The following is a 22,441-nucleotide window of genomic DNA, read 5'->3' as shown; positions in this document are numbered from 1 at the left end:
GGAAGTTGAGGACCCCTGAACGGCTAAATCGAGGTGTGGGATCCTCGTCACAGTTGAAAGCCTGCACGAGGGCGGGCCCATGTTTTTCGGCTGCCTAGATTCCATGTGGAGGGGAGCAAACTCGTTGTAGTGCCTCTAGATTGTGTGTGTATGTGAAAGGGCGAGAGGTCACATTTCGATTGAAATCAAGTAGTTAAATTCGCCGCAGTTGACAGCCTGTATGAGAGTGGGCCCAAGTTCTTTCGCCGGTTAGATTCCGAACTGAGATTGGGAATCTTGCTACAATGTCTTTAGAGTGTGTGTGTGTGTGTGTGTGTGTGTGTGTGTATAAAAAACCCCAAAAAGTTAAAATTTGCTACAGCTGACAGTCTGCCAGACAGTGGGGCTAAGTTCTTTCGCCGGTTACATTCCGAGCTGAGATCTTTGGCCCGCTGCAGTGCCTCTAGACAGTGTGGGTCAATTTTGGGTTAGTATATTAGGCTTAAGATTGAAATTTGCGTCTAAAACCACATGTTTGGGTTTGTAGAGCGAGACACGTGCTCTGTATAGTATGTTGAGTGCGAGGGAGAAGGAAGTGTCTTCCAGAGCCGAGTGAAGCAGACAGACAGAAAGAGGAGGAGCAGGCAGCCCAACTCAGAGGAGTGGAGTTGAGCGCGAGGGCGTAACTGAGGAGGAGCGCCGAGGAAGACAGAAAAGAACAATGGTGACGTCTGGTGGATGGTGGTAAGTATTACAATTAAAAAGTGAAAATGGCAGATTTAAAACAAATCATTAGAGAAGAGCCCAGGGCTAAAATAGAAGATGGAAGCAAATGGAAAACCATTGAAAAACAGAGAGAAGAATTGGGAAAAGCTCTGAAGAGCACCATCACTGGAAACAATACAGGTAAGGATGGGAAAATATTGGAAATATGGAGAGAAATTAAAGAAATATGTGATGAGCAGGGGGTGACGGTTGATATGGACGGAAGTATGGAGAATGAGGATGGCACAGTGGTGAGGCTCTGTGCCAGGCAAGGCAAGGCAAATTTATTTGTATAGCACAATTCAACAACAAGGTGATTCAAAGTGCTTTACAGAGACATTAGAAACCAAAACAAATAAAAAGCATGATTTAAAATTGATTAAAACAAGCAAACAAACTAACTAAACACACACATTTCACACCTGTTCGCGCGATCTGAACCCTTATCGTAAGGGGAGCTACCAGTCCTTCTGTGGACGAGCTACTTTCTATTTTAAATTCCCTGAATTTAAAATACTCTCTAGACCCAGCTGGGGAGCTACCCAGAGCTCTAAACCCACTTAACAAACAAACAAACAAACAAACAAACAAAACAGTATATAAAATCAAAACAGATAAAATCAGAAATAGATAAAATCAGTAGTTAATGTAAGTTTTGAAATTTAAGCTTAACTAATTAACAAACAAACAACAGTATATAAAATCAAAACAGATAAAATCAGAACAGTAGATAAAATCAGTAGTTAAATGTAAGTTTTGAAATTTAAGCTTAAAAGTGTGGATTTGGTGCTTTATTCAAATGCAGCTGAGAACAGGTGAGTCTTCAACCTGGATTTAAATAAACTGAGTGTTTCAGCTGATCTGAGGCTTTCTGGGAGTTTGTTCCAGATATAAGGAGCATAAAAGCTGAATGCAGCTTCTCCGTGTCTGGTTCTGACTCTGGGAACTGATAAAAGACCGGATCCAGATGACCTGAGGGATCTGGAAGGTTCATACTGGGTCAGGAGGTCACTGATGTATTTTGGTCCTAAACCATTCAGAGCTTTATAGACCAGCATCAGGACTTTAAAGTCTATCCTCTGACGGACAGGCAGCCAGTGTAAAGACCTCAGAGCTGGACTGATGTGGTCCACTTTTTTTGGTCTTAGTGAGGACTCGAGCAGCAGAGTTCTGAATGAGCTGTAGTTGTCTGACTGATTTTTTTAGGTAGACCTGTAAAGATGCTGTTACAGTAATCAAGCTTACTAAAGATGAATGCATGGACTAGTTTTTCCAGGTCCTGTTGAGACATCAGATCTTTTATCCTTGAAATATTCTTGATAGTAAGCTGACTTTGTTATTGTCTTAATGTGTTTTTCTAAGTTTAGGTCTGCATCCATCACTACACCCAAATTTCTCGCCTGGTTTGTGGTTTTTAGATGTATAGATTGAAGTTCTCTGGTGACCTGTAATCGTTTTTCTTTGGCGCCAAAGACTATTACTTCAGTTTTGTTTTTGTTTAGTTGGAGAAAATTGTGGCACAACCAGTCATTAATTTCCTCAATGCATTTACCAAGAGCCTGTACAGGGCCTCGGTCTCCTGGTGACATTGTGGTATATATTTGTGTGTCATCTGCATAGCTGTGGTAGTTTATTTTGTTGTTCTTTATAATCTGTGACAGTGGGAGCATGTAAATGTTAAACAGAAGGGGTCCCAAGATGGAACCTTGGGGAACTCCACATGTGATACTTGTCTGCTCAGATGTGAAGTTACCTATTGATACAAAGTATTTCCTGTTTTCTAAGTATGTTTTGAACCAGTTTAGTACAGTTCCTGAAAGACCTGCCCAGTTCTCCAGTCGTTTGAGTAATATGTTGTGGTCAACTGTATCAAATGCTGCACTGAGATCCAGTAAAACTAGGACTGACATTTTTCCGCTGTCTGTATTCAGACATATGTCATTAAACACTTTGGTCAGAGCGGTTTCAGTGCTGTGGTTCTGTCTAAAACCTGACTGGAAGGCATCATAGCAGTTATTTTGTTTTAAGAAGTAATTGAGCTGTTGAGAAACTGCTTTTTCAATGATCTTACTTAAAAACGGGAGATTTGAGATCGGCCTGTAGTTGTTCATTTGTGTCTTGTCAAGATTGTCCTTTTTCAGTATAGGTTTGATTACAGCAGTTTTTAGTGGTTCTGGAAACACACCTGACATTAAGGAAAAGCTGACGATCTGTAACAGGTCTGACTCTAAAGTCTTTGAGACCTTTTTGAAAAAACTTGTTGGCAGGACATCTAAACAGCAGGAGGCGGAGTTCAGTTGACCTAAGATGTCCTCCAGGTCTTTGCTGTTAATAGGGTGAAACTGTTTCATGGTGTTTAAACAGTTTTTCGGTGGACACAGTACATATCCTGGATCTGCTGTTGATGTACCAATTGCTTGTCTAATTTTTTGGATTTTGTCTGTGAAGAATTTGGCAAAGTCATTGCAGGCCATGGTTGAATGAAGTTCAGCTGCCACTGACACAGGAGGGTTTGTTAGCCTGTCAACTGTAGAAAATAAGACCCGAGCATTATGGCTGTTTTTAGTGATGATGTCAGAGAAGTAGGACCTTCTTGCACTCCTCAGTTGTAAATTATAATTGTGAAGTTTCTCTTTATAAATGTCATAATGAACCTGGAGGTTTGTTTTTCTCCATCTGCGCTCAGCTTTCCTACACTCTCTTTTTTCATTTTTCACCAGTGTGGAGTTTCTCCATGGAGACTTTTTCCTTCCAGAGATAACCTTCACCTTAATGGGAGCAATAGTGTCCATTACATTTAACATGTTAGCATTGAAGCTATTGACGAGCTCATTGACTGAACCTTTGGACAGGTCAGGTGTTAATGGGAAGACCTGGTTAAAAATTGCACTACTGTGTTCAGTTATACACCGTTTTGTGATCACTGCTGTTGATATATTTGTGTGGGCTGAGATTTTACTTTCAAAGAAAACACAGTAATGATCAGACAGGCCCACATCAGACACAGTAACCTTTGAAATGCTCAGGCCTTTGGAGATCAGTAGGTCAAGAGTGTGTCCTCTATTATGTGTGGCCTCTGTTACATGCTGAGTCAGCCCAAAGTTGCCCAGAGTGTTACTCAGGTCTTTAGTCCCTTTGTCCTGAGGGTTGTCCACATGGATGTTAAAATCCCCAACAATAATTACACAGTCAAAATCAACACAGATCACAGACAGCAGTTCACTGAGGTCATTAAAAAAGTCTGTGCAGTATTTGGGAGGCCTGTAAACATTAAGAAACACAACTTTGGATGGGGCCTTCAGCTGTAAAGCCACATATTCAAAAGACTGAAAACTTCCAGGAGATAGCTGCTTACATTGAAATGATTCATTAAATAAGACAGCAACCCCTCCTCCTCTCCTGCTCGCCCTGACCTCACTGATAAAACTGTAGTTAGGAGGGGTCGTCTCGATGAGAACAGCTCCACTGTTACTTTGGTCCAACCAAGTTTCAGTTAGAAACATAAAATCAAGGCTGTGCTCAATGATTAAATCATTAATTAAAAATGTTTTCCCAGCTAAAGATCTAACGTTTAATAAAGCCAACTTAAGTGTTTTAGAGGTATTACTTGTCCCCTCATGTTTGGGAGCAGTCTGTGGCACACGAGGTATGTTTACTATATTTAAAGATCTTTTAGAGTGCAGCTCTCTGTGTTTTGACCAGGCCACATGTCTCCTTCTGTCACCTAAAAGTACAGAGATTTTAAAACCTTCTAGTAAACAGGGTTCCAGCTTCTCCTGGGAAAAGTCATCACTGCCATAATCCACGCAGCCCGGACCCTCCACACATCACACATCAGACTGCGGAGACAGGGCATGAAGAGGAACTAAGGGGGGCGAGGCTGGGCAATGTGACTTCGATTGCTCTGTTGAGGGTGGGGCTCGATGGCGAACCTTTGGGTGCTTTGGTGGGGGGTTTATGGGGGACAAAGAGGGATTGGGCCGGGGGACCGTTTGTTCCTCTTTATGAGATAACTCCTCGTTTATCTCAGCCTTGGCTCCAAGCATAGATGGATGACGTATGGAATAAAACAAGTTGGAGGTGAACAGTTTCACCCCTGACTTGTTAAAATTAAATCCATTTGCTTTAAACAGATGCCTGCGTTCCCAAAAAATATTAAAGTTGTTGATAAAATGCACTGAGTGGTCAGCACATGCTGATATAAGCCATTTATTCAGTGTAAACAGCCTGCTGAATCTCTCGTCTCCTCCTCTGACCGGCGGTACAGGTCCACTGATGAATACAGCTGCATTCAGAGAGTTTACAGTATTTAATAATCCAGTAAAGTCCCGTTTCAGAACCTCCGATTGTTGTTTGGACACATCGTTTGACCCTGTATGCAGAACAATGTTTGTCACAGTTGGATATTCATCTGCAATTTGAAGAATTCTCTCCTTCAGGTTGTTGACCATATCGTTAGGAAAGCAAATTCAAATTCAAAATTCAAATTCAAATTTTATTTGTCACGTACAGTCATACACAGTACGATATGTAGTGAAATGCTTGGACAACTGCTCGTGACCTAAAGAGAACAAAAAAGGAAAAGGCTATGAATAAGATAGGAAATAAATATGAAAAATTAAAAAGGGTAAATTTAACTAGGAAGGAATAAAATATAAATTAAGGTTAAAAATGAAATAACTGTACAACACAAATTAGAATGAAGGGTAAATTTAACTGGGAAAGAATAAGATAAAGATAAATATATAAATTAAAGTTGAAAATAAAATAACTGTACAACAAAATACACAATACACAATATAGAACTATATAAGAATGTATGAAGAAATCTAAATCTAAATAAATATATACACAATAACAGCAGCTGTACAAGTATTAACCGGAAATGAAGAATATAGTGACCAGTGTTGTGCAAAACCAAAGTCCAGAAAGTCCAGTGTGTGTGTAAGAACCATATGTGTGGGTCAGTACTGTGTGGTGGTGTGATTGAGAGACCGTATCGCCTGCGGGAAGAAGCTCCTCCTCAGTCTCTCTGTGTTGGTCTTCAGGGAGCGGAATCGCTTTCCTGACCTCAACAGAGAGAACAGTCTGTTGTTGGGATGGCTGAGGTCCCCCGTGTGCGGCAGCCTGTTACAGCAGCTCTGCTCATTCTGAGTTTCTTTCTTTCTTATCTTTTTTCTCGTAATTTTTTTATAACTAACGTATTAGTAATTAGACTCTGCAACCATGTTCTACCGTTTTGTGCTAGTCCTGGTCGTTTTTCTCAGTTTATTTCTACTTTTTTCACCCGTGTCTGGGGACCCAGAGCAGAGATCCTTTGTTTACAGTAAGGATCAGCTGTTAGCGCTGAGTCCTGCAGCGGTACTGCCGGCGGACAGACCCGATATTCCCAGCGAGCTGAGGAGGAAAAGACGGGGGTGTCGTGCTGGGAAGGAGCGCCGTCGCCCGAGAAGGAGACGTTATCGACCATCTCTTCCTTCTGTAATTATTGGAAACGTAAGATCTTTGCCCAATAAGATGGATGAGCTCATGTCGCTAACCTGGTCACAGAGGGAGTACCGGCAATGTAGCATCATGATGCTAATGGAGTCGTGGCTAACATCGCTAACTCCGGACACAAGCGTGACACTACCGGGATTCCAGCTGCTGCGAGCGGACAGGACCAGAGACAGCGGTAAGAGGAAAGGAGGGGGACTGGCAGTTTTTGTGAACGACAGATGGTGTAACCCTGGGCACATCACTGTAAAAGAGCAACTCTGCAGCAGAGACATTGAGCTGTTAGCCGTTAGCATGCGTCCGTACTACCTGCCCCGGGAGTTATCGCGATAACAGCGTATGTCCCCCCCCTCGGCCAACGCGGATGCAGCCTGTGACTCTCTCCACTCTGTGGTCAGCAGACTGCAAACACAATCACCGAGAGCCCTTCTCATAATATCAGGGGACTTCAATCATGCCTCACTGGACTCCACACTGCCCACCTTCACCCAGTATGTGACCTGCCCAACCAGAGTCAATAAAACACTGGACTTACTGTATGCCAATGCAGAAGAGGCATACAGTTCATCACCTCTCCCTCCCCTGGGCAGATCTGATCACAACCTGGTGCACCTTGTCCCTGTGTATGAGCCCTTAGTGCGCAGGGAGCCACCAGCCACCCGCACAGTACAGAGATGGTCAGAGGAGAGCGAGGAGGCTCTTAAGGATTGTTTTGAGTCGACTGTGTGGGAGGTGATTTGTGATGACCACGGTGAGGACATCGACAGCCTTACTACATGCATTACTGACTATATAAACTTCTGTGTGGATAACACTGTACCTACCAGGACTGTACGGTGTTTCTCCAACAACAAACCTTGGATTACCCCAGAAATTAAAACCGTCCTCAAGCAGAAGAGGAGGGCCTTCAAATCCAGAGACAAAGAGGAGTTGAAAAGGGTGCAGAGAGAGCTGAGGGGACTGATAAGGAATGGGAAGGAGAGCTACAGGCAGAAGATGGAGAACCAGCTTCAACAAAACAACGTTGGTGAAGTCTGGAGAGGCCTCAGAACCATCTCGGGCCACAAACAGCAGAACTCTCTGCCTGGGAGGGATGTGAGATGGGCAAATGAACTGAATAATTTCTTCAACAGATTTGACTCAGCCATGAGGCAGTCTACAACATCGGCTGCAGACTCACCCACCCCCACTGCTGCTGTTCCACCTCAGACACTTCACACCTCCTCTATTCACCCTGCTCACTCCCCCCCACCCCCAACAACAGCATCCAATACACACTCAACACAAGGCTCCAGCCTGTCTCTCTCAACCACCCAGGTTAGGAGGGAACTGAGGAGGATTAATGGCAAGAAGGCAGCGGGTCCAGATGGCATCAGCTCGAGGGTCGTCAGGTCCTGCGTGGACCAACTGTGTGGGGTGATGAAGCACCTCTTCAACCTGAGCCTGAGGTTGGGAAGAGTCCCACAGCTCTGGAAAACCTCCTGTGTTGTACCAGTGCCAAAGACTTCACGCCCCAAGGACCTCAACAGCTACAGGCCGGTGGCTCTGACATCCCACCTGATGAAGACCCTGGAGCGGTTGGTCCTGGCTCAGCTTCGGCGCCTAATAAGCTCATCACTGGACCCACTTCAGTTTGCCTACCAGCCTGGCATTGGAGCGGATGATGCCGTCATTCACCTCCTACATCGTTCCCTCGCTCACCTGGAGACCGCTGGAAGCACTGTGAGAATCATGTTCTTTGATTTCTCCAGTGCCTTCAACACCATTCTTCCCTCGGTTCTAAAGGACAAGCTGGTGAACTCTGGAGTGGACCATCACCTCACTACCTGGATCCTGGACTACCTCACCGACCGACCACAGTATGTGAGGACTCAGGGCTGTGTGTCGGACAGGGTCGTCTGCAGTACGGGGGCCCCACAGGGAACGGTTCTGGCTCCGTTCCTCTTCACCATCTACACTGCAGACTTCTCCCACAATTCCACCCAGTGCTTCCTGCAGAAGTTCTCTGATGACTCTGCAATAGTCGGCCTCATCACTGATGGGGACGACAAGGAGTACAGAGGTCTGACCCAAGACTTTGTGGACTGGTGCCAGCTGAACTACCTCCAGATCAACGCCAGTAAAACCAAGGAACTGGTGGTAGACTTCCGCAGGCACAAGCATTCTCCACTGCAACCACTGAACATCCAAGGTATGGACATTGAGGCTGTGGACAGCTACAGGTACCTTGGTGTTCATCTGAACAATAGACTGGACTGGACTCATAACTCAGACGCCCTCTACAGGAAAGGGCAGAGCAGGCTGTACCTGCTGCGGAGACTCAGGTTGTTTGGAGTGGAGGGCCCACTCCTGAAGAAATTCTATGACTCTGTTGTGGCTTCTGCTATCTTTTATGGCGTGGTCTGCTGGGGCGGCAGCATCTCTGCTGGGGACAGGAAGAGACTGAACAGGGTGATCCGAAGGGCCAGCTCTGTTCTAGGATGCCCTCTGGACCCAGTGGAGGTGGTGAGTGACAGGAGAACGGCGGCTAAGCTGTCATCCCTGATGGACAACATCTCCCACCCCATGCAGCAGACTGTGACAGCACTGAGCAGCTCCTTCAGTGGGAGACTGCGGCACCCACGGTGTGGGACGGAGAGATTTCGCAGGTCTTTCCTCCCCACTGCTGTCAGACTCCATAATAAAGACTTTAACTGATCAAGCACACACATCCATACATATGCAATAATACTAAGTGCAATAATCCTTTCTGTCATCGTTGTATTTTTACTCAGTTGTATATAGTATTTGTATTTGTATTCTATTTTTATCTTATTGTATATTTATTTTATTTTATTCTACTGTATATAGTATTTTATTTTATTTTATTCTATTCTGTACAGTTGTGTACTGTATTTATTCTTATTGTATTCTAATTTTTGCCTCATAACTTTTGCACTGTCCACTTCCTGCTGTGACAAAACAAATTTCCCACGTGTGGGACTAATAAAGGTTATCTTATCTTATCTTATCTTTACGGCAGAGTCACCTACAATCAGCGTTTCAGGCCTAGCCTTTAGCTTTCCCCGTGGATTTTCAGGCCTTACTTCGCTACTTTTAGATGGATGGTTGTCCGATATAGATCCAGGGTCCTTTGATAGTGGAGCAAATCTGTTCTGCAGTTTCACATTCAGTTGTTTTGAAGGTTTGTTGTTAACCTTCCTATTCACGGTTGTCCAGTCCTGTTTCCTCTCGTATACAGGGGTAGAAGAGCTTCTCTGTCTCGTAGGAAGTGAAGGCCAGTCGGTTTCAGAGATTTCAGCTCGCTGTGCCCTGCCTGTGGTACGTCCTCCCCCTTCCAGGAGACATGATTTATGTCTTGGTTTTGCACCAAGACAGTCCAAGGGGGGATTATCGCTTGAGGATTTATAATAGTGCACAAAGTCTACTTTCTTGGTCATGTTATCTGTGCTCCTTAGCTGTGTACTAGCTTGCTCATCGCCATTGTTTTGAGTCAAAGGCAAGGTTGTTTCATTTCCACACAGTCCATTTACCTCCACGTTTACTTCTAAGTGATGAATTTTTGTCTCCAGTGCTGCAATCTTCTGCAGGAGGCTGTGGTAGTCATCTGTGGAGGGGGAAGGCATCTTGTTGCTAGTTAGCCTAGCGGTTAGCACCTTTCTAGGCTATTGAGGCTGCTCGGTGCCCAGACGCTGTAATCAGGCTTCAGCTGTGTCTAGGCCACAGACACACGGAGCGCTGAGGATAAGGTAACTATAAAAATGTTGCTGTTTCTGTTAAGAACACTTTAGTCCTAATGATCTATAAGTGTCCAGAAGCTATCGCAGGTAAGCTCATACGGAAAAAAGGGAAAAAATCAGCATAAAAATCGGTAAAAATCAATAAAAGAAGCAAAGCATTTAGAGAGCAAAGAGATGAAGTGTCCACACTTACAAAGGGGGAGGAGATTAATGAGCTGACTAAGCGACCTAGGCCCCTGAATAAAATCTCTCCAACGACTTCTAACTCAGGCCCAAACAATGCCACATTGGTAAGTGGCCACAGGAGAGGGCTTTAAGGGGGCCTCGCTGAAGGAGGCAAGTGGAGAGGGAGAAAAGCTGGTTCAGTTCAGAACTACCCACTCCAGCTCAGACACAAAAGGAGGAAAGAGGGTGCAGTCCAACCCAGGAGGAAGAAGAGAGTCTGAATGCATTTAAGAGTTGGATACAGAACTCGAGAGGAAAAGTGGATACTCCTGCTGTGACTCCGGCCCCTAAGGAAATGGTAAAGGAATTAGAGGGAGGTCTGGAGTGAGGGAGTCGGGAAAAATATCAGAAAGGGTTTACTCTGCTGATGGAGCAAAAAATGAAGACAAATGATAAAGAATGGGATGACGATTTGTGGGGCGGTTGGGTGACAGCTGCAGTGGAGGAGAATGAGGATCCTATGAAATGGCGACTGAACTTCACCGAGACTGAAGAACTTGAAGAGTATGAAGTATTCTATAGGTGGGGACAGAGAGGGCGACGTGAGGAGGAAGAGAGAGTACTAGAGAAAGGGGGTTGTCGTATGCGCCTACGTACCGGTTTGGTACAGATGCTGCCTCCAATTACTGAGACAATTGGATAGTGACTTCAGGCACCCTACTTGCTCTGGAGGACTTCAGGGCCATAGCTGGAAGATGCATTACTATAACAGCATTAGAAGCAGTACAGATTATAGCAAGAGTTGTGGATCTTCCTGACACCACACCTTACTGCCGTGTGCAGGAGAGAGTGGGGAATGCTATCAGACAGAAGTACCCGAACCCAAATGCTTCGGTGATTACTAAGTTTGTGTCACGGACCCGGTGCCGGGGACTCGGGGTTCGTGAACAGTGTGGACCTTTATTGTTATTAGTGTATTGGATGTATGTTTGCTGCACTGTGCTCTTGTGTTCCATGCTGGTGTGTGTGTGTGTGTGTGTGTGTGTGTGTGTGTGTGTGTGAGGCTGGAGGATGAAGGACAGCCACCTGCAGGCCTGATGGGTGTGGCCCTGCCAGCTGCTGGTCACGCCTAGCTTACCACACACCTGCTTCTGATCAGGATCGTCGGGGGAGCTACTTAACAGAGCGATGGAGCTTCCTCCGGCGCAGGATCGTTGAGTTAGACTCCATGTCAGTGTTTCTAGTGTTGTTAAAGTGTATGCCTGCCGGAGTTGGTGCCATAATGGCTGTGTCTGTGTTTTTCCCCAGGAGGACAGCGGAACACAGGACTGCAAGACACACGGGGTGTGTGAAGGCACAGGGGCAGAGAGCACGGGATACCAGCACTTGGGAGAAGACACGTCACGGGAGTCGAGAGAGCACTTTTGGAGATTTAATGTGTGGTGTACAATTACCTCACTGTAAATAAACCCACTGTTCATTCCATTAAGTCTGCGTTTTGGGTCCTTTCTCCTACATCCCCCACGGTCTGCCCTCCAGACCGTGACAGAACGATCCTGCCAGATGGACCCAGCGGACTTTTCGGAGAGGTTCAGGAGGGAGGTGACAGACAAAGTAAATCGTCTATGTGAACTGTGGCTGGAAGCGCACGCGGAGGGTTTACGTTGTGCTGTGGAGAAGCGGTTGCAGGAAACACTGACTTGTTTTCCCTGGGTGTTGGACAATCTTTTTCCGATTGTGGCGGATTTCCTGCTCAACACCCTTCACCTCCACTCTCCGATCCAGGCTGCCCCCCCCACTCGGCCAGCCTGAGGTTCTTCAGCCTGATACGCCGGCCCCGACGTCTACCCGGAAACGGCGTTCGCGCCGCCGGCGTTCCTCACCGCAGCCGCTCTCCCGGACATCTCAAGAACCGGCTGTGGTGAGTAATAAGGACACTTTTTCATTTCTCACCCCATCTGCTTTTTTGTTTTCAGTGGATGGTGACACCGCTGACGCTGCTGCAAGCCGGCCAACAGTACAACTAGCGTGGCCTCATTCAGCAGTCTCCACGCCACTGGCGGCTTCACCATCTGCGGTTGTAGCGCCGTCATCATCCCATCCGCATGCAGTCACCCCTCGGCCATCTTCTTCACCGGCTCTACCTTCACCTTCCCCACCTGCGGACACCGCGTCACCATCTTCGCCTCCGGATCATCCATCTGTGGCTGAAGCGCAGCCAGAGGTGCCCGCATGGCCAGCTGTTGAGCCCTGCGAGCCGGAGCAGGAGCCCGGAGAGCGGGAGGAGCTGCTCAGCGAAGCGGAGCAGGAGCTCAGGGAGCGGGAGGTGCCCGCACGGCCAGCCGTGCAGCCCTGCGAGCCGGAGCCCGGAGAGCGGGAGCAGCGGCTCGGCGAGCGGGAGGAGCTCAGCGAGCCGGAGGAGCTCAGCGAGCGAGGGGAGCCCGCGTCGCCAGCTGTGGAACTCAGCGAGCCGGAGGAGCTCAGCGAGCCGGAGGAGCTCAGCGAGCGAGGGGAGCCCGCGTCGCCAGCTGTAGAGCTCGGCGAGCCGGAGGAGCTCGGCGAGCCGGGGGAGCCCAGCGAGCTAATGCCGGAGGAGCACTGTGAGCTGGAGCAGCTCAGCGAGCCACCCACTGAGAAGCCGCACCGCTGCTGGCGGACCTCAACGAGCCGGAGGGACCGGCGTTGCCAGCAGAGGAGCTCAGCGAGCCTGGTGAGCCCGCGCTGCCACCGGAGGAGCTCGGAGGTCCGGAGGGATCCGCTGAGCCAGAGCTGGAGGTCGGCGTGCCGGAGGGGCCGCCACGTCCTGCAGCCCGGCCGCCACGTCCTGCAGCCCGGCCGCCACGTCCTGCAGCCCGGCCGGTACATCGAGAATCATGGGTTGTGCTGAGGCGGGAGCTACAACGCCGCCGCCACCGGACCCGTGGCAGGCCGCCGGAGGAGCAACGCCGCCGCCACCGGACCCGTGGCAGGCCACCGGAACCGTTCCACCGCGGCTGCCGGACCCATGGCCGCCCGCCGGAGCTCCTGCGTTTCCATCAAGGGGTTAGAGGTAGGCCACCTGAACTTTTTTGCCGCCACTGCCTAACCCGCAGCGGGTCCCGCTTGTTTTGCCGTCCTACAGGTCGGCCGCCAGAACTGTGTTTGCTGCCACTGGACCGGGGGATTGAACTGTTAAACTGTGTTTTTCTTTTGTTGCTTTGTGGTGGCTGTTTAGCGGAGTGGTTTTGGGGCCCTCCGTCCTGGACCCCCCGCCACCCGCCCTGGGTTGGTTGTTTTGTGGTTTTGTTTTGGGTCGTCGGGAGTCGACCCTTTGAGGGGGGGTACTGTCACGGACCCGGTGCCGGGGACTCGGGGTTCGTGAACAGTGTGGACCTTTATTGTTATTAGTGTATTGGATGTATGTTTGCTGCACTGTGCTCTTGTGTTCCATGCTGGTGTGTGTGTGTGTGTGTGTGTGAGGCTGGAGGATGAAGGACAGCCACCTGCAGGCCTGATGGGTGTGGCCCTGCCAGCTGCTGGTCACGCCTAGCTTACCACACACCTGCTTCTGATCAGGATCGTCGGGGGAGCTACTTAACAGAGCGATGGAGCTTCCTCCGGCGCAGGATCGTTGAGTTAGACTCCATGTCAGTGTTTCTAGTGTTGTTAAAGTGTATGCCTGCCGGAGTTGGTGCCATAACGGCTGTGTCTGTGTTTTTCCCCAGGAGGACAGCGGAACACAGGACTGCAAGACACACGGGGTGTGTGAAGGCACAGGGGCAGAGAGCACGGGATACCAGCACTTGGGAGAAGACACGTCACGGGAGTCGAGGGAGCACTTTTGGAGATTTAATGTGTGGTGTACAATTACCTCACTGTAAATAAACCCACTGTTCATTCCATTAAGTCTGCGTTTTGGGTCCTTTCTCCTACATCCCCCACGGTCTGCCCTCCAGACCGTGACAGTTTGAGTGGAAACCAGATGGGTGGCATCGTCCGCATCACTGCAGCTGCAGCACCAATCCATCTGTCGATCTCCGGCTCCCTTCTCCCATCACTTGCAAACAAGACCCCGAGATACTCCTCCACTTGGGGCAGGAACTCGTCCCCAACCCGGAGTGGGCAAAAGTTATGAACAGAATTGGTGACAAAGGGCAGCCCTGGCGGAGCCCATCACCCACCTGGAACGAGTCCGACTTATTGCCAGCTATGCGAACCAAGCTCTTGCAACAGTTGTATAGAGATTGAATGGCCCGTAGCAATGGGCCAGACACCCCATACTCCCACAGCACCTCCCACAGGACACCCCGAGGGACATGGTCGAATGGCTTCTCCAAGTCCACAAAACACATGTAGACTGGTAGAGCTGGTGCAGTGTTCCACAACCAGGACGAAAACCACATTGTTCCTCCTGTATCTGAGGTTCGACTAATGGACGAACTCTCCTTTCCAGCACCCTGGCATAGACTTTCCCAGGGAGGCTGAGAAGTGTGATCCCCCTGTCGTTGGAACACACCCTCTGGTCCCCCTTCTTAAAAATGGGGACCACCACCCTAGTAGACGAAGTCAGTGTAGTCGGCTTCTCTGGGGTTCCAATGACGCTGCCTGTCACAACACCTTTAAAGACTGAACTTGGTAACCAAGTAGTGACGCATCCGTATGTGATTTCAGAACAACTCCCGGTGTATTTAATGGACTGAGGCTTGCTGATTAACACTAGGTTTACTAAATTATTATTATTATTATTACTAAATTAATATTATTTCAGAATAATATTGAGTGTAAGCTGATCTTCATTGCCTCGATGTGAGCTTTGGATTCAAACTGTTTCACTTCTGTTTCTCTCCAAAAATAATTTCACATATGCCAGTTTGTATATGTGTCTTTTCTATACATTCATGTAATTGTTAGTTCATTTATTTCTCTATCTCTCTCTCTCTTTTTTTAACCTTTCTGTTGTGATGCTCTGGACATTTCTAAACCTCCATGAGTTCAGTCTCAATCTTCAATCCAATTTCCCACATGCTTTCACTTTATCACGTCTAGGTTCACCTCTCACTGGTCCTCGTCCCTGTTCTCACAGTTTCCTGTGTGGCCTCCCAGATCAAACACAGGCCCAAATCAGCTGTTTCTTCTCTCCATTCCTTCTCTCTTTATCTTTTCAGTCTTTTCTTGGAGGTTAACTCCCAGCATGGCAAATATGAAAATCAGTGTCCAGTGCTGTCCAGTGCTTTCACACAGTCATCTCACTGTTCAACTTCCCAGCTTGTAATCCAGAGTGCATGTTCCATCCACAATTGTATTCATAGTATTTTAGGTCAGTTGTGCTGTCTTTTGCCTGCTGTTAATTCTTCAAGTACATGGTGTTGCTCTGTCTGTCTTCTGTCTTCATCAGGAGATTGACTGTCCTTTAAGCTTCTTCTCAGGATAAGGACAGAATGAGAGGTGAAGCTGTCAAATTTTTAAGCCAAAGCCTGGCCTGTTTTCATCCCAATTCTGTTAATCTATCATTTCACAAAAGTTAACCTGTTGTCCTGCAATCTGGAGAGTTATTTGTCAGCGGTGGATAAACTCAGCATTTGATAACAAGTGTATTGGCGATTAAGTATCGGGATATCAGGAGCGGGACGACACCTCCAAACACGCTCCTTCCGGCTCACATCTATATAGGTTCCCCCAGTTCCAAACAGGGTCCTTTCTCTGCAAATGCCTTTAACACAGCTTATCTCTCAGGAATAACATAATTTTACTCACCCTTCCATTTTCTTACAATTTCGTTCTCGTCCATCGGGGCATCAGGCGAACAACTACTCAAGCTCTGCATTCATCGCTTTTCCTCGGGCAATCCGAGAAACACACTGAACGTCATGCTGACGCCCATTCCGGGAAACCCTCTAGCAGTTTTCTCTCCACCCGTCATATGATCTGCTACGTCGATCCATCCAGTCGTCTTATCTCCGCTAACTCCAGTTATGAAGTAACTCTGGCCGCTCACCACTTCAATGAAAACCAGCAGGTGCCCACCAGCAGAACTCACAGCTCCTCTCGTGTTGCTCTGAAACAGGCCCTCAGGCCAGGCGAGTTAGCCAGAAAGCTGACAGATGTCAGTGCCGAACCCATGCTTCCGTAAGATCCCAAGTATATCCTTTTGTTAAGGACTGTAGAGGACTGTAGCCTGGTTTCAAACGCTCCTCGTCCTCGCAGATCCAAATGTCAATACAAAGTCTTCTTCCATGCAGAAGCAAATTACAGTTCCAACAGGAAAAGCTACAGCGTATGCCAGGTTCTCAGCCACTCAGCCATCCTTTGCTAAACTCTGCAGCAGCAAACGTCAGCACTGGGTTGCCAGGTTTCCTTTATCCTTCATTCGCAAAAGCAGCAGGAAGCTTTCCACCATCAGGTTGCAGTTTCTCAGCATAAAAAAAAGGCACCGAGTTGCCAGTTCTCCATCCCTCCTTTGCAAAATTCTGCAGCAAACGCCAGCACTGGGTTGCTAGGTTCTCAGGCACTCATCCCTCTTTTGCAAATTATGCAGCAAACCTCAGCACCGACTTGCCAGGCTTTCAGCCACTAATTCCTCCTTTGCTAAACTCTACAGCAAACGTCGGCACCGGGTTGCCAGGTTTCCTTTATCCCTCATTCGCAAAAGCAGCAGTTGTCAATCCCCCAGTTCTCAATGCAAAATGCAGCATGCTTTGGCACAGAGTTGCCAGCTTCCCTATATCTGCTAAAGACTTTCTTTCTAAAAGACACTGGGTTGCCAGGTTTTCCTTCATCTCCCATTTGCAACGCAGCATTAAGCTTCTCTACTACCAAACTGCCAGTTTCTCCGCATCTATCATCGCAAAGCAGCGGCAAACCCTTCTAGGACTTTGGTGTCAGATTCTTGCTATATCTATAATTTCCAAACTTCAGTGACAAGCTTCTTACACCTGAGTTGCCAGGCCCTGTCCATCTATCATGGCAAAAGCAGCAGCGAAATCTTCTAGCAGGTTCCTTCTATATCCATCATTCGTAATGGCAGCAGCAATCTTCTTCCACCACTTTGCCAGTTTCTCTGCATCCGTTATTGCAAAGCAGTCGTAAACCCCTCTGGCACTGAGATGCCAGGTTCTCTCTTTATCCCTCATTCGCAAATGCAGCAGCATGCTTTTGACACCGCGATGCCAGGTTCTCTTCCTCTGTCCCTCCTTTACGAATGCAATATCAAGCTTGACGCCGAGATATGAGGTTCTCTCTTTATCCCTCATTCGCAAACACAGCAGCATGCTTTCTAATATAGAGTTGCCAGTTTCTCTGCTCTGCACCGAGATGCCAGAGTCACTGCCATCTTTCCTGCCTTCGCAAAGCACCGGCGAACCTTCGTGGCACCGGAATGCCAGGTTCTGTCCTCTATTGCTCCTTTTAAGACATCCAAACTTAATCCGTGCACATAATCCTTCGTGGCGTCCCTTCACTTCTCATGTGCATTCACCAGCATCATCAGGCATCCACCCTCGACACAATCGACCCTCTAATCAGTCTCTCAATTCATCAACTCTTCCCAAGCTGCTGCTGTCACTTCTGTTCATTCAGAAATCAGCTCAGTTGTTATCCCTACCTTATCGGAAGTAATTAACCAGCTGAGCACCCCCTCAAGTCAGATAATTTTTAAAACTAACAGTGTGAGATCTCCCAGACAGGTAGGATCTCAGCCATGATAAAACATTTCCCGTAACTCCAATAAATTGTTCTAGACTATCCAATAAAATACAGTAAGCCACAGTGACAAATGCAACACTGAGATCCAGCAATAATAAAACTGAAGAGCGATCATTGTCTGCATTTACCAGTAGATCTTTTACCACTTTGACTAAAGTGATTTGGTCTAAAAGCAGACTGAAATGGTTCAAACAGATTGTCTGTTGACAAATGCTCAGTGATAAGAAAGATTGATAAGAAAGACAAATGTGAGATGGGTCTATAGTTTGCAACTATGTCAACATCCAGTCCAGGCCTTTTCAAGATTGGTACTACCACAGCTGATTTAAAACATTCAGGGAAGACTCCAGTTGTTAACGAAGTATTTAAAAGAAACAGAATGTAGGGTCCTAATACAGACAGTTCGTCAGAGAAATCCGTGTACTGTGAATACACGTAGAAGATGGCGCTAGCAGTATGCACGGCGACACGTCCGTCAACTCTGCTAGCTTTGCTTTGGCTTATCCTTTTCTATTTTATCCCAAAATGCCCTCGCTCTGCATGTTACTCTCACCAGTTACTCTTAGAAATCAAAGCATCGTATGACCTGGCTCTTAAACAAACGGAGACAGGAGATGATTATGGGCCTCCTCCACCACTTTTTGAGCCCTGTATTCCGGTTTATCTGTGCCAACACTCCTACTCCACTTCCTGGAAGAAGCGCCCGAGGAAACGAGGAAAGCGGGCTGATACACTCATCAAAGTCCGAGCTCTTCTCCGTGCTTCTCGTGGAACTACTGGACCAGCAGAGTGCGTCTTTAGATGGATCCTGCCTGTTGTCGCAAACTCCAAATGGCTTTAGTAAATGTAATATCATTAGCAAACAAGACGTTTGTATTAAACAACTTCCTAAAGTCACAACAGTTGGATTTTCTGTTTCTGACAGAAACATGGCTTCAACCCGGTGAGTCTGTAGCTTTTTCGGCACTGGTTCCTCCTAATTTCTCATTCTTCAGTCTCCCTCGGTCCTCTGGTAGGGGGGGAGGCTTAGCCACCGTGTTCAACGCTCGATTTCATTGCCATCAAACATTACAGCACGACTCATTTTCTAGTTTTGAACTCCAGCTGTTTGAGTTACACCTGAACTCGGCTGCGCCTTTGCTGTGTGCCCTCATATACCGCCCTCCCAAGTTTAACAAGGATTTTATCAAAGAGTTTTGAGGTTTTATGGCTGGAATCATTCTTAAATTTGACAGTTTTTTAATCCTTGGTGATTTTAACATCCATGTTTGCTGTGACTCTAAACTTTTGGTCAAGGACTTTTTAAATATTATTGACTCTTTTAACTTGACCCAGTGGGTTACCGGTCCCACACATGAAAAAGGTCACACACTGGACTTGGTGCTCTCCCACGGGCTGGATGTGTGCATCACGGAAATATCTGAGTTGCGCATCTCCGATCATCTTCCTGTGTTGTTCACTCTAACGCTGTGCTGCTCGGTAGATAAGCCGTACGTCCCAGCGCACAAAAAGCGAGCGCTTAATACTCAGAATCAGAATCAGAATACTTTATTCATCCCGAGGGAAATTAGGGGTTACAGCAGGCAGCACGCTAATGGCGCATGCGCACTCACAAAGGAACCTTCTGACCAACTTTACACAAACATCACATTGGGGAGACATGTCAGAAAGGTAGGCTGATAGGAAAAAACAACGAAAATACACTACATGAGGTAAGAGGAGGAGAAAAAAAACTCCACTCAGACTGAGCTCCTAGTGGGAGAACAGTTTGATAACAGAAAAAACACCTCAGCACAAAAGCACATGACTATCAATACACCATAGAAACACGAGACAAGCAACAGGGGCGGGTAAAGGGTGAGAGAGAGCCGGCGTAGACAGCGCATCCGGTCCTGCAGCATCTGTGCTGGTCCAGTTGACTGCTATCTTCCCCGGTAGGGCACAAGCATCGAAGGCGTTGGAAAGGGAGGGGGATGAGTGAGTGCTTGTCAGTGTAAGTGTGTGTGTGTGTGTGTGTCCAGAGTTCAGCGGAGACAGTGTCCTTCGCACTATCAGGCTAAGTAAACAGTCTGCCAGCCAACCCAGGTGGCCTTCATGGGACGGGAAGAATAGTCATCACACAGTCGTTATCAGGGAGTTGTTTTGGTGGGCTCCAGCCTTGGGCCTGCAGCTGGCGCCGTGGTGTCCGAATGTTGAATATTGTTGATTTCTGTTTTGTGAGCAGCTCGAATTTTAGCACTCTGAGACTGGTCCCTCAACTTCGCGTTGGAGAGCCGCGAGCCTCCCCATGATGGTATCAAACTTCAGTTCCAAGGTGTTGTCAGTCTTTTGATTCTGAGACTTCACAACTGCAGTGATCCGTTCCGCGATGTTTTCCAGCTGTCGCTCAAGGGTGTCATTTTGAGCAGGCCTCTCTCTGATGTTTCCCCTCATACGCTCAATGGTGTTGTTTTGAGCCTTCACAGCAGCAGTAAGCGTCTCCAAGGTGTTGACCATATTACGTTCGTTGTGAGAGGTCGCACCTCGTCCCGGCGCTTCGAATCCAGCGGGCAGCCATGTGGGGGTTTGAACAGCCGGTTCAGCTCTCTTATTTCTCTGATAAAGCAGAGAAATACTCTAACAGTGCCCACTTTTTCTGCTGCCTTTATGGATTCTGGAATAATGAACTCCAACTGTAAAAGTGTTGAGGACCTTTCGGACATTCTTCCTTCTACCTGCACTGATATCTTGGACTCTATTGCTCCGCTCAGGACTGTGCCTAAGAATTTATCAGAGCCGTGGTTGAATGAACATACGCGCTCCCTCAGATGTGACTACAGACGTGCTGAAAGGAGATGGAAAAAGGACAGATTACAAGTTTGTGGCATTCACACCCACATTCTGGGAGCATGGGAGAGGTCGTACCTTCTCTTATTGTTTTATGGTAGGATAAACGTGTCTATATGTTTTAGGCTAAGAGCCTTTTGTTTAGATGAACTGTTGGACTTCCAAACCAGCAGGGTTAGGGAAGTTGTTTATGGGTCACACTCTGACCCACACACACACACACACACACACACACACACACACACACACACTTACACGGTGTAGTGATGGATGCAGACCTAAACTTAGAAAAACACTTTAAGACAATAACAAAGTCAGCTTACTATCACCTCAAGAATATATCAAGGATAAAAGATCTGATGTCTCAACAGGACCTGGAAAAACTAGTCCATGCATTCATCTTTAGTAGGCTTGATTACTGTAACAGCATCTTTACAGGTCTACCTAAAAAATCAGTCAGACAACTACAGCTCATTCAGAACTCTGCTGCTCGAGTCCTCACTAAGACCAACAAAGTGGACCACATCAGTCCAGCTCTGAGGTCCTTACACTGGCTGCCTGTCCGTCAGAGGATAGACTTTAAAGTTCTGATGCTGGCCTATAAAGCTCTGAATGGTTTAGGACCAAAATACATCAGTGACCTCCTGACCCAGTATGAACCATCCAGATCCCTCAGGTCATCTGGATCCGGTCTTTTATCAGTTCCCAGAGTCAGAACCAGACACGGAGAAGCTGCATTCAGCTTTTATGCTCCTTATATCTGGAACAAACTCCCAGAAAGCCTCAGATCAGCTGAAACACTCAATTTATTTAAATCCAGGTTGAAGACTCACCTGTTCTCAGCTGCATTTGAATAAAGCACCAAATCCACACTTTAAGCTTAAATTTCAAAACTTACATTTAACTACTGATTTTATCTACTGTTCTGATTTTATCTGTTTTGAGTTTATATACTGTTGTTTGTTTGTTAATTAGTTAGTTAGTTTATTTGCTTGTTTTAATCAATTTTAAATCATGCTTTTTATTTGTTCTTGTTTCTAATGTCTCTGTAAAGCACTTTGAATCACCTTGTTGTTGAATTGTGCTATACAAATAAACTTGCCTTGCCTTGCCTTGCCTTACACAACGCACAGGCAAGGTACTCTTTGTGTGTATGTATACGTCGTATGTTAATGCACCTATGCATATTCATGTAACCACAATAAAAGAGCAGTGTTATGGGGGAGCAGATGAGAGCAACTGGGGTCAAGCGAAGGAACGGGGTTTGTCCAGTTCTCTCCCGTGCACGAGAAACATAAAGAACTTTGCCTACTCGTGTCTTGCTTTGCTGTGTAATTAAATTGTCCTTAACGTTCCAGCGAATAGGTTTATGCTACAAACCTATCAGCGACTGTACAAAAAAAGAGAAAAGTTGATGGTGAGGGCTGCCGCTTTCAGGAGCGGTGGGAATTGCAGTATTTTTTTACTGAAATTTGAGGAAATTGTGTTTGCCTGATTTGTAAAGAGACTGTTGCCTTGTTTAAGGATTTTAACATTAGGAGACACTACGAGACTAAGCTGTTAGCTTGTTATTTTATTTATTTATTTATTTTTTAAAAAGAGGGGCAATACATATTAATGAACATTTTAACAAATGTAAATATGCTAGATTACAGCCTTGGGCTAATTTCCATCTGCAGACCCTCTGGCAGGTTGGTGTTGAACACAAATTAGTAAAAACATACAGAGACACTATTTACAGGTCATGTGACAAGGACAAAAACAGTGATCACATTATACTAGAACAAACA

At 46.8% G+C, this 22,441-nt stretch overlaps 1 pseudogene; it reads left to right on the top strand.

Annotated features, from left to right (window-relative positions):
* The first annotated feature begins 11,613 nt into the window (after window positions 1-11,613).
* Window positions 11,614-13,842, top strand: LOC147326969 (uncharacterized; annotated as a pseudogene).
* Window positions 13,843-22,441: the final 8,599 nt, after the last annotated feature.

Source organism: Aulonocara sp. 'chitande type north' Nkhata Bay, linkage group LG6, assembly GCF_057382095.1.
Source record: "Aulonocara sp. 'chitande type north' Nkhata Bay isolate Kocher_YH1m ecotype deep benthic linkage group LG6, A_spYH_male_GT1.1, whole genome shotgun sequence".
In the NCBI taxonomy this organism is placed as follows: domain Eukaryota; kingdom Metazoa; phylum Chordata; class Actinopteri; order Cichliformes; family Cichlidae; genus Aulonocara; species Aulonocara sp. 'chitande type north' Nkhata Bay.
The sequence above is the reverse complement of the archived record's forward strand: the minus strand, read 5'-3'. Positions and strand labels throughout refer to the sequence as shown.